The 10,218-nt window shown below is 47.7% G+C and overlaps 1 long non-coding RNA gene and 1 pseudogene across 2 annotated transcripts; one reads left to right on the top strand and one right to left on the bottom strand.

Moving 5' to 3' along the window:
• Positions 1-5,384: 5,384 nt before the first annotated feature.
• Positions 5,385-5,791, bottom strand: LOC311133535. The gene is made up of 2 exons (XR_014613605.1): positions 5,693-5,791; positions 5,385-5,608 (listed from the first exon to the last, which is right to left on the bottom strand). It is a non-coding gene; the product is annotated as an uncharacterized lncRNA (long non-coding RNA).
• A 3,092-nt stretch (positions 5,792-8,883) lies between these two features.
• LOC311133134 (mitochondrial ubiquitin ligase activator of nfkb 1-A-like) lies at positions 8,884-10,218 on the top strand (annotated as a pseudogene). The gene has a single exon. The product of its transcript is annotated as a mitochondrial ubiquitin ligase activator of nfkb 1-A-like (transcript).

Below are 10,218 nucleotides of genomic sequence, written 5' to 3'. Positions count from 1 at the left end.
TCTTTCAGATAGGGTACAGCAATCAAAACGTCTGGCCTGCATGGACCTCTGTAGGATTATTTGGGAAAGTAAGCAAGCGCCAACAAGCTTCATAAAGATGCCCTCTGGTGGTTTCAACAAGCATTAACAGCATTAACGGCAACAATTGCTGACAGTAAAATACTATGACGTCATGGACTGTAACATGCTGTACCATACTGCATCCTGCAAGCTGTGGTGCAGTATGATGCAACTTTTAAATGAGGACCCACTGTAACATTTTTGCCCCCTCTCTCTCCGCACACCCTCTCCTCTTGTGCTTCTCTGCCTGTGTGTGCGCCATTGCTGTGACTTCTGTTGCACAGACACCTTTTCCCACTCTCATTTGCGGCAGAATTGAGAGGGACAAGTCACTATATGCTATCAAAACCATATAAACCCTCAGTGTCAAAACTCCCCAAAGGCAGCCTGAAAAGTAGCTGAATTTGTTGCTAGAATCTTTTACCAATAAAAGTTGCTTGAGGGCTCTGAAAACTCGCTAAATATAGAGACAAATTTGCTAAATTGGCAACTGCGTAAAGGCTCTCCTTAAACTAATGCCGCGTTCAAAACAACTGGGAACACGTAAATCTCCGACTTCAGTGCGTTCACGACAACTGGGAACTCTGAAAAAACAAGCTCAGACGGGGAAAAATAGTTTTGAAGTGGCACAGTACTAGAGGTGTCACTACAGATCCGAGTTCTATCCTGGGCTGTGTTGCATCCAGCCGCGACCAGGAGACCCATGAGGTGGCGCACAATTGGGTTAGGGGAGGGTTTGGCTGGCTGGGATGTCCTTGTCCCATGGAGGTCAGGTGCATGCACGCTGACTTCAGTCGCCAGCTGTACAGTGTTTCCTCCGACACATTGGTGCGGCTGGCTTCCAGGTTAAGCGAGCAGTGTGTCAAGAAGCAGTGCCGCTTGGCGGGGTCGTGTTTTGGAGGACCCATGGCTCTTGACTTTCGCCTCTCCCGAGTCCGTACAGGAGTTGCAGCAATGGGACAAGACTGTAACTACCAATTGGGGAGAAAAAGTGAGACCTCAGACCTGAAGATAACTGATATCATCTTTTTCAGAGTTCCCAGTTGTCTTGTGTTGCTTACATTTTTTGGTGCTCTGCATTTAGGCAAGACAGAATGTATCATGTTTGGGTCCAAACACAAAGTGAGAAACTCTTCCAACTTCTCAGTCAAGTGTAATGGTGTAGCGGTGAAGGAAAAATGCTTTGTTACATACTTGGGATGTGAACTGGACCAACACATAACAGGTGAACTCATGGCTCTGAAGGTCATTGGGAAGGTTCACTCCAGGACGCACATTGGTCCTAATTAGGGCTGTTGTAGTGACCGTATTACCGCCACACCGGCAGTCACGAGTCATGAAGGCAGTAAAATTCCACGTGACCATTTAGTCATGGTAATTAGGCTTCTCCAAGTTTTGATGCTGCTGATGGTCTTTAGTAGCCTACCAAACTTGCTAACTGCCTGGTACTCAGCACTCTATTGTCCCTCTAATTATTCTGACATCAATGCAAATGTAATCCAATCCAATCAAACACTTCATGAGAGCCCATGAGCTCATGTTGCGCAACATTTCTATAGGCTATGCAATTGTGCAAGAAAACAGAGTGACGGCCTCTACTAAAAAGAGGAGGATCCCATCAGCTTTCTATAGGCTAGGCCTACTATATTTATTTCTCAACTTTCCTAATATTAAGCACATTGCTTATATTTACAACAGGAGTATACCTACCTGGCTGGCATGAAAATGAACCACTGGAAAAGCGTCCTCCATTCGCTATTTAAGTGCATAGATGACATGCATTTTTTCCCGCTGCCCCTGTTTTAATACAGGTGCATGATAATGATCCATTCTAAATCAAAACAAATTTCACACACATATTATTTAGTATATGTAAAGGCAAGATTAAATCAAGAATAGTCTGATTGGTGACAATATTAGCCTATCACTTGTGAATGATGCCCAGCATAAGAAACAATGCCTTTTTTTGTGACTTTTTTTAATCATAGTCGCACACCTCATTTAGCCTAGCCCATAGGCCTATATGTTTTGATAAGGTTTGTATCACAACTAAAGTGGCCAAATAACTTCTTAAAATTAAGCACATTAATCCGCTTTACAAGGGGTGTAGAGCCTAACTGGCATACATAAGCAGCAAGTGAGTTTCAAGTTTGGGGAAGATAATTTTCACCATAAAAATGCACCTTTATAATAAAGTTATTACATGCATAATTGCATTTGCGGTCACTTTTGATAATGATGTTTTCCGCTAATGGAACATTTGCGCTTATAACCAACTGCCTTGTGCGCATTGCTGCGCGTATAATGTGAAGAAGTAGCCTAATAGTTTATCAACATTTTAAGCTAAACGTTCTGATCTGTTGCGTCAGCCACATTGCGTAAAAATGTTTTTTTTAATGTTAGTGGTTGTATTAATTTGAGATCTATCGCATCCCACAACTGTCCCAGACTATGTTTGGTATATTTATTTATCGCACAGAATATAATAGGTCGACGTTTGTACTATGGGGGATAGTAGATTGACATAGGCTAGTGCATTTGCTGTTCGTTAGGCCTACTCATCTTGTTGGCTGAAGAAAAGTAAATGTGGACAGTTCTTCCAATATCTTCATATGCACCTCGGAATTGGATAGGGATGCGCGCAGTTGCGTCCCCGATGTGGCTTCCACACATCTCCTGGCTTCCACACATAGCCTACAGCCACTGATGCAGACCTTTGGAACATATACATTTTAAAAAGTCTAATAAATCCATGTAATATAGCCTACACCTTCACAATAAATCCATTATTTATTTTAGACAGGTCTAAAGAAGCATGATATGAAGAAAATGTAGTCTATTTCATAAGAACAGAATAGCATACTCTGAGTTGTCCTTATGTTAGGTCCTGGTCTGGCTATGCCAAATGGCTGTGGTCTACACTAGTTCATTTAGCAGACAAGATTTGCTTAGAATTCCGTGGCATTATTTTATAGTATGAAGAATACAATTGAAGAAAGCTAAATAAAATATAATTTTTAGGATTTTCTCCAAACGATTTGAGGGTGTGTGCGGCTATTCTGTGTTGAGCGGTTAACAAATAGGTAATCCTATATGCTTAATTTAGAGTTATTAATGTAACTTTAGTTGTTCTACAAACGTTGGGCTATATGTTTTGATTTTTTATATATTGTAAGGCTGCATGATGCGACTAATGATGATTTGAAAAAGAAAGGCATGAGCTCTGCTTTGTTTTTTGCGCAGGCTGCACACACTTCGTCAGTCTCTCATTCAGGGGCGGTGTGTTCAATAGGGCGATATGGGCGACGCACTGCCAAACGGGAAAAGGAAGGGATTTTTTTTCTAATCAATTATATCACGGCAACAGTAGTTATCATATCAGTGTTCTAATCTGATCTGACTGCCACTAAATGTCAAATCAGGCTAAAGTCGTGCTTCAAATGGCCCCGCCCGTTTTTGGGGCGATTTCAGTCAAGTTGAAAATCGCCCAGAAGTCTGTCATAGACTCTGATGTAAAATCTATTTTTTTCAAATTTCAAAGCTTTCAATACAATCTCTATGTGTTTCTGAGGGCTTGCACTTACGCGCTTTCGTCATACGTGACGTAACCATGAACGTAACTAAGAAAATAGCGGCTAGCAGCGTCTCTGTTGCGACCTGCAGTGTGGCGTTATCTTATGTTTTTAATTTGTACACTTAGTGGCGTTATTTTATGTTTTTAATTTGTACACTTAGTTTACAAACATTCTGCCAACCATGGATTTCCAGTGGTGGGTTTTGGACTGATCTTGTTGATCGTGTACATACCCGCTACGAACGGACTAAATAATGAAAACGCTGCTGGCAGCGGAATCCAATACAGCTGGGAGACTTGGCTGGATGACAGAGTCCCGGACAGAGAAGTGGAGCCGGCCGGCTTCACCCTGGTCAGAGCGGACCGCGATCTGACAGTCACAGGGAAAATCGATCCTGGTAAGAGAGCGACTCTGTACCCCCGACATTGAACTGCTTTCTGTGTCACTGCGACCTTACTATCTGCCCCGTGAGTTCCCCCAATTGTTTGTTACCGTTGTGTACTGTTGATAATCACAAGTTTACTGGAGAACTGAGACCAAGTAGAGACTTTGGACAGGGTGGATATGGTATAATAAAGGCAGTTTATTCAGAGGTAAAGATATCTGGAATCGCGTGCACGGACTCGTTCGTCAAACTCTTAGGGAGCTATCTGAAGAGAGCCCCGAAAACATTGTGTGCAGACATTTTATACAATAAATGATGTAGGTTGAATCTAGTAGTTCTGATCTTCTGATTGGTCCTGATGAGTTGGGCGAGGTCCCCTCCACTGTTGCATTGGCTCTGAGTCGGGTTCTCTGTCTTCAAATGTTCAGCCTAAAGAGAGGGGATTTTTGTGTGTGTGTGTGTGTTTAACAGTGATGATGTGTGTGTGTGTGTGTGTTATCAGTGATGATGTGTGTGTGTGTGTGTGTGTGTGTGTGTGTCCTCAGAGCAAGAACTCGTGAGTTGGAAGAACTGAGAGACCTATGGCGTGGGTGTTGTCCTTGGCCACCTGCTGACAAGGCTGACAAGATAGGACTCTTTTGTCCATTGTTATAGGATAGGAACAGCATTGATTGAAAACAAACGCCCAACACAAAATGGGTCATGCACAAGATTTTAGTCAGACCAAGCTATAACATTATATATTTACTACGACAGTACATTCAACCAAAAGCTAATATAACAAAGGCATCAGAGATTATTTATAATCTGTCACAGAAACTGGAATCCATCTCCCCAGATCAGTCAATAAATGCTTCTGGTATTGACTTATATGCTGCCCCTGTCTTCATGTTGTTGCTGGACATATCTTTTTTAAAATGTGTGTAGGTCACCTAAATCATCAGAAAAATTGCCCCTCCTGAGAATTTTTTCAGGAGCCGCCACTGCTCTCATTCACAATTTGACAAGCACTTGATAATGCCTCGAATTTACCGACCGCATCCCTTTGTGTGGCGGTAATGCCCCCTAAAAAAATCCATGCCTTTTGCGGCCAGTGGCCGTTGTGCCCTTGGGCTAAATATAATAATTATAATTCCCTTCTCCCTGAGCGCGGCGTGCTCCGAAGCACCTCTCACTCAGATGGCTCACCATCATGCGATCGGGTCTTTCTCACCGGCTGACACATCGAGGACGCAACTGCGCGTGTCCCTATCCAATTGCATATTGAAGATATTGGAAGAAATTACTTTGTCAGCCAACAAGATGAGTATGTCACGATTTAACTAGATATGAACCCAAATGCAGACAACTACACCGAGCCAGAGAAGGTTTAACAGGTTTATTTACAAAAGTTCAATTTGTCCAGGTTTCCAATAATAGGGGAAGAGCAAGTCCAGGTTAACAGGGAGGGTAACAGATCCAGGTTCAGAGCAGGAGTGGTACCGTAACGTCCTAGTGTCCGTGGTGAGTCCAAAAGGAAGGTCCGGTAGTGGTAAGCAGGATGGTGGTGGCAGGAGTGAAGCGGAGGCAGGAGTCAGGTTCCAATAATCTGTGGCACAGGAGAAAAGTAACTAGAACAGGCCAAAAACACAAAGGGCGAAAACAAGCAGGTTGAGTCAACAGCGAAACTAACATGGTAGTCTTGACTATGATCTGACGATGAGTGGCAAGTTTGACCGGGTCTTAAAGGCTGAGGTGATTATGGTGAATGAGCTGCAGCTGGAACCCTGACTCCCGCACACCAGACTTCACTCCTGCAATCAAGGACAGACAGAGGGGAGGGAGAGAGCAGAGAGAGAGCTACCTAGCAGCAGTAGGCCTAACAGAGTAGGCCTAACGAACAGCAAAAGCACTAGCGTATGTCAATCTACTATCCCCCATAGTCCAAAAGTTGACCCATTCTATTCTATGTGAGAAATAAATATTCCAAACATCTTCTGGGACAGTTCTGGAATTACTACAACCATTAGCATTAAAAAAAAAACTTTCTTACGCAATGTGGCGGCAGGTAGCTTAGTGGTTAAGAGCGTTGTGCCAGTAACCGAAAGGTCGCTGGTTCTAATCCCCGAGCCGACTAGGTGGAAAATCTGTGTATCCTTGAGCAAGGCACTTAACCCTAATTGCTCCTGTAAGTCGCTCTGGATAAGAGCGTCTGCTAAATGACTAAAATGTAAATGTAAATGTGGTTGACACAACAGATCAGAACGTTTAGCTTAAAATGTTGATGAACTATTAGGCTATTTCTTCACTTTATAAGCGCAGCAATGTGCACATGGCAGTTGGTTATAAACACAAATGTTCCATTAGCTGAAAATTTAACAAAATTGAGGCAATTGCGGTTAAGGTACATTTTTATGGTGAAAATGATCTTCCCCAAACTTGAAACTCACTTGCTGCTTATGTATGCCAGTTAGGCTCTACACCATTTACATTTACATTTACGACATTTAGCAAACGCTCTTATCCAGAGCGACTTACAAATTGGTGCATTCACCCTATAGCCAGTGGGATAACCACTTTACAAATTTTTTTTTACAAAGGGGTGGGGGGGTGGGGGGGGGGGGGGGGGGTAGAAGGATTACTTTATCCTATCCAGGTATTCCTTAAAGAGGTGGGGTTTCAAGTGTCTCCGGAAGGTGGTGAGTGACTCCGCTGTCCTGGCGTCGTGAGGGAGCTTGTTCCACCATTGGGGTGCCAGAGCAGCGAACAGTTTTGACTGGGCTGAGCGGGAACTATGCTTCCGCAGAGGAAGGGGAGCCAGCAGGCCAGAGGTGGATGAACGCAATGCCCTCGTTTGGGTGTAGGGACTGATCAGAGCCTGAAGGTACAGAGGTGCCATTCTCCTCACAGCTCCATAGGCAAGCACCATGGTCTTGTAACAGATGCGAGCTTCAACTGGAAGCCAGTGGAGTGTGCGGAGGAGCGGGGTGACGTGAGAGAACTTGGGAAGGTTGAACACCAGACGGGCTGCGGCATTCTGGATGAGTTGTAGGGGTTTAATGGCACAGGCAGGGAGCCCAGCCAACAGCGAGTTGCAGTAATCCAGACGGGAGATGACAAGTGCCTGGATTAGGACCTGTGCCGCTTCCTGTGTAAGGCAGGGTCGTACTCTCCGAATGTTGTAGAGCATGAACCTGCAGGATCGGGTCACCGCCTTGATGTTAGCGGAGAACGACAGGGTGTTGTCCAGGGTCACGCCAAGGCTCTTCGCACTCTGGGAGGAGGACACAACGGAGTTGTCAACCGTGATGGCGAGATCATGGAACGGGCAGTCCTTCCCCGGGAGGAAGAGCAGCTCTGTCTTGCCAAGGTTCAGCTTGAGGTGGTGATCCGTCATCCATACTGATATGTCTGCCAGACATGCAGAGATGCGATTCGCCACCTGGTTATCAGAAGGGGGAAAGGAGAAGATTAGTTGTGTATCGTCAGCGTAGCAATGATAGGAGAGGCCATGTGAGGATATGACAGAGCCAAGTGACTTTGTGTATAGGGAGAATAGGAGAGGGCCTAGAACTGAGCCCTGGGGGACACCAGTGGTGAGAGCACGTGGTGCGGAGACAGCTTCTCGCCACGCCACTTGGTAGGAGCGACCGGTCAGGTAGGACGCAATCCAGGAGTGAGCCGCGCCGGAGATGCCCAGCTCGGAGAGGGTGGAGAGGAGGATCTGATGGTTCACAGTATCAAAGGCAGCAGACAGGTCTAGAAGGACAAGAGCAGAGGAGAGAGAGTTAGCTTTAGCAGTGCGGAGAGCCTCCGTGACACAGAGAAGAGCAGTCTCAGTTGAATGACCAGTCCTGAAACCTGACTGGTTTGGATCAAGAAGGTCATTCTGAGAGAGATAGCAAGAGAGTTGGCTAAAGACGGCACGCTCAATAGTTTTGGAAAGAAAAGAAAGAAGGGATACTGGTCTGTAGTTGTGGACATCAGTGGGATCGAGTGTTGGTTTTTTGAGAAGGGGTGCAACTCTCGCTCTCTTGAAGACGGAAGGGACATAGCCAGCGGTCAAGGATGAGTTGATCAGCGAGGTGAGGTAGGGGAGAAGGTCACCGGAGATGGTCTGGAGAAGAGAGGAGGGGATTGGGTCAAGCGGGCAGGTTGTTGGGCGGCCTGCAGTCACAAGTCGCAAGATTTTATCTGGAGAGAGAGGGGAGAAAGAAGTCAAAGCATAGGGTAGGGCAGTGTGAGCAGGACCAGCAGTGTCATTAGACTTAACAAACGAGGATCGGATGTCGTCAACCTTCTTTTCAAAGTGGTTGACGAAGTCATCCACAGAGAGAGAGGGGGGGGGGGGGGGGGGGGGGATTCAGCAGGGAGGAGAATGTGGCAAAGAGCTTCCTAGGGTTAGAGGCAGATGCTTGGAATTTAGAGTGGTAGAAAGTGGCCTTAGCAGCAGAAACAGATGAAGAAAATGTAGAGAGGAGGGAGTGAAAAGATGCCAGGTCGGCAGGGAGTTTAGTTTTCTTCCATTTCCGCTCCGCTGCCCGGAGCTCTGTTCTGTGAGCTCGCAATGAGTCATCAAGCCACGGAGCTGGAGGGGAGGACCGAGCCGGCCGGGAGGATAGGGGACACAGAGAGTCAAAGGATGCAGAAAGGGAGGAGAGGAGGCAGAATCAGGAGATTGGAGGGAGAAGGATTGAGCAGAGGGAAGAGATGATAGGATGGAAGAGGAGAGAGTAGTGGGAGAGAGAGAGCGAAGGTTGCGGCGGCGCATTACCATCTGTGTAGGGGCAGAGTGAGTAGTGTTGGAGGAGAGCGAGAGAGAAAAGGATACAAAGTAGTGGTCAGGGACATGGAGGGGAGTTACACAAAACGAAAATAGCCCATTCTTCCGGGGATGACAACTTGAGTTTTTTCAAAGGCCTGTTACCAGGGAGGTGAGACAGTGTGGAGTGTGTGTTGGGGGGGATGGAGGAGTTTCCAGTGAGGACGGTGGAGGGGCTGTGTCTAGGCACCAGCTTGGCTATGTCAGGCCTCTTCTACTACATCTACAGGAAAAAGAGGAAGACGGTGGACAAGCTCAATGATGCACCACAGTTGACTTTGGATCGGAAACTGGCAGACCTTTTGAATGCGACGCCGGGAAAGTGTCTGCAGTATGTTGTCATTGAAGGGGCAGTGCAGCCTCTGGGGGAGCCTCTGAGGAGTCTGTTCCAGGGGGGCAGTGTGGGGGTGGTGCAGAAACTCATGCTGAGGGAACACAAGCTGGTGTGGAACAGCCTGTCTAACACCTGGACGGACAGTGAGCGTGTGCTGCACCAGAGGGTGAACGCGGTGCCCTTCAGCCTGGTGGGGTCAGACCAGGCCAACGTGAGGGTGCTGTGTCCCCTGGAGGCCTCGGGGCTGGAGATGGAGATCATCCATGAGAAGTTCCACCAGGCCAGCTACGGTTTTACTGACATCATCGGACAGTACCTCAGTGGAGAGAAGCCCAAAGGCCAGCTGAGACTGAGGAGATGCTCAAGGTTGGCGCAACTCTGACTGGTGTAGGCGAGCTCATCTTGGACACGGACCGGGTGCTGAAGCTCCGCCCGCCCACTGACGGCTCAGAGTACTTCCTCAGCTCGGCAGACTTTGAGTCCCTGCGGCTGGAGCAGGAGGGCCAGGCGGTGGTCTGGCAGGTCCTGGCCTCTGTGTTCGCCCTGGCAGGGGCCGCCGTCCTCTTCTGGGTGGGCCGCCGCTACTACCGCAGCCTGAGAGTCCGCTGGGACCAGGAACGGCTGAGGAGGGAGTTTGAGAGGTTGGGTGCTGGGGGGATTGGGGCAGGGTCTACGTCTGGGGCTACACAAGAGGGGGCTGGGGAGCAGGTGACACCCCTGGAGAACGCCTGTGTGATCTGCCTGACCCAGCCGCGTAGCTGTGTGCTGCTGGACTGTGGGCACGTGTGCTGCTGCTACAGCTGCTACCAGGCCTTGCCGCAGCCCACCTGCCCCATATGCCGGCAGGCCATCAAGAGGGTGGTCCCCGTCTACCAGGCCTGACGCCAAGCCTGGGAGTAGAACAGATATCTGTGTTCTCATGGATGGTATATGTATGTATATCCTGGGGTGTTGTTACCTGTACTCTATCCAGGCTCTGTCGCCGCCGGCCGCGACCGGGAGACTCATGGGCGGCGCACAATTGGCCCAGCGTCGTCCAGGGTAGGGGAGGGAATGGCCGGCA

This window comes from Coregonus lavaretus (assembly GCF_964263955.1).
Source record: "Coregonus lavaretus genome assembly, chromosome: 8".
Classification (NCBI taxonomy): domain Eukaryota; kingdom Metazoa; phylum Chordata; class Actinopteri; order Salmoniformes; family Salmonidae; genus Coregonus; species Coregonus lavaretus.
Note: the sequence above shows the minus strand (reverse complement) of the source record. Positions and strands in the feature narration are given on the sequence as shown.